We start from the raw sequence: 2,702 nt of genomic DNA on the forward strand, positions 1-2,702 counted from the left end.
TGGATCGTGAATATCATTCATTGACTCAAGTATGTACGAGATGCACATACTTTGTACATATAATTCTGTTTTTCCAGCAGACCTACAAGTACACAAGGTCGATTTTTTGTGCATGATCGACAAAGTCGAGTCTCTTTGCTATGACATCTGTCGTCAATAGCATTTGTTGGCGATAAGGCCAGACATAGTTCTATGAAGCAAAGCTTCAATTTATACATCTTGCATTGACGCTGGCCCCGTTTGGCATATGCTATGAGCATACACAATTGGGAAGGAATAGGCAATATGTTTGCAGGTTATTTCCTAATGCAGGTTATTTCATTGCGTACCAGATGGGTGTATAGGATATACGAGGGCGTCTATGCAGATATGGCTATGAGCCGTTTTGGAATGAGTTTTTCCTCCCAAATTTCTTGACAACTGGTGCAGCAACAACGACCAGGTTAGCCAAGTTTAAGTTTTTCTTGTTTTTCCCTATTTACACTTTACTTGGCAATTACTATCATTGTGCAAAGCAAAGTGCTTTGGTAATTTTATATGAAGCACGGCTTTGGAAAAGTGGCAAAATAGGGAATATCAGCTCACAGAATTCCTATCAGTCTAAACGGTGCACGACACTTATAGTTTTGGTTCTCACGTTTGAGGCCATCACTCTTGCCAAGGGCTTAAAAAACTATATGCAAGGCATACTAACCAGGTGGCATGAATTCCACCCCTTTCGAAATTATGCATCCGCTATCACACCAGCCACTCTGTCACGGACAAACTAAGTTTTGGATTGTTTAAATTTTTGGTTATTGTCAACGCACAACACCACTAAAAAGAACCTAAAATTTTGACTATATTCATCGACAAAGTGCCCTATTCAAGTCATCCTCATACCGTCACGACCCATGGACGGTAGATGGTCAAGATTTGACTTGTGTTTTCTGTTACCTCTCTCAATGAGAGCGTCATACAGACAGATTGTTGTATGCTTATAGGATAAGCTGCAAATCAGGCATAAGATGCCTAAGAGCACACATTCGGGGCACACACTCTAGAAATTTAAGGAAAGTTCATCAACCCAGCATGCTCTTCTTCTCTCTCTTTTTCTTATTTCTCTCAAGAATAATGAAAACTTTCTAAGAAGCTTTTGACACATGTTTTGTTTGGGAGTCAGCATGAGCCAAGGTGCTCTAACTCTCAGCTAGAAATTGGCCAAGATGCCATTCACATTAGTTTTCATCGGTTTATCGATTGAACACTAATTGCCGTAAGAGCTAGGAGCCACACACAGGCTGGATAAGAGCCATTGTCAAATTTTGGGTAGGACCGAACTATTGGCATTCCTTGGGTGATTGTTCTTATGATCGAACAAATCTGCCCAGTGGAGTACACATCGAATACATCGACGTTAATGGACGAGCAAGAGTCTTGTCATTCGGGGGATTAGGGTGTCATTTTTGCACTATATGTTTCTAGTGCGACGCTCAAGTTGAGTTTTTGATACTCTTCCACTTACATCAGCTGATCTATACCATGGAGTCTAGAGGCAAAAAACAGTTGAGACAGCATGGCTGTTGATACATGCTAGGCATCTCACTTGCGTGGATTTCTTGCTCTTTCTATAGCACTACAAGTGTCTATGGACGCACTGTTCTGGGATAAAACCCCGTGGGTGCTTACTAAATCACCCCATAGGCATTGAGGATCACAGTTTGATCTATTCCCATTGTACTTTCAAGGAAAGCAATTCACAATCTACCAGGGGGTAATGGACAACTTCAACTTTTCAAGTTGATTCTCATCATTCTGTACATGGTTAACTATGTTGGTTACCGTTACCTGCTAGTTGAACAGTTTCGACAAAGGGTCTTACCAAGTGGTTTGACTACGTAGATTCTACCCAATGGGTTTGGATTGCGAAGGCAACACCGAGGGTTTCCAGTACAAGGTTGCTTGGTTTTTTCACACGTGGGAGACGTACTCCTGTGCATTTGAATATAGGTAACTGAACTTTTGGTTCAATCCCCAGGGCCATGCCAAGGGAATGTCGAAACAAGTATTTTGGGCCGTAGTCTCCAAAGTACATTATGCTGTTATGAATCCACTTGTAGGATTCGATTTGGCACATGTTGTCATATGGGATACAACATGGTCTAGGGACTCAAGGAGTTCGGTTTAGCCAATGTGGAGCAATGAATGAGGGTGCCTCTCACTCTTGTCGCGGAGTGTTTAGAGTTACCTCCACACACAAGTACATCTTGCACTTGCAAGATGTTATTTTTTAAACATCCTTACATGAGACATATTCCACATGTGGAGAATATGAGTCTCTGGACTGACACTGGCGCCCATTATTTCAAATATGTGTCACGACGAAGTCCCTAGCTGCTGGTCAAATTTGTGTTCTAGATCATTTTTAGCACGACGTATCAGAGCAATTTCGGTGGCCAAAAATTTTCGGATACTTAGAATGACTTGTTCATGTACAAGTACTGCTAAACAACATTACAGATGGTTGTTTATACATATAGCAAGGCTCTAAGTTGTTAATGAAAAAGTTTCATTGTCTGTACCTAGAAGTGATCAATGTTTCACCTTCTATTGTGATTCAGATGTTTCAGCAAGGCTTGCAAAAGATTGCAACTGAAAGTATTTAGTTTCTTTTCAAAACTATTTACATTCCCTTTTAATGTGTGCTAGGCGCATCACATTTG

The sequence above is a fragment of the Adiantum capillus-veneris genome, chromosome 1 (genome assembly GCF_014529385.1).
Source record: "Adiantum capillus-veneris isolate H3 chromosome 1, ASM1452938v2, whole genome shotgun sequence".
In the NCBI taxonomy this organism is placed as follows: domain Eukaryota; kingdom Viridiplantae; phylum Streptophyta; class Polypodiopsida; order Polypodiales; family Pteridaceae; genus Adiantum; species Adiantum capillus-veneris.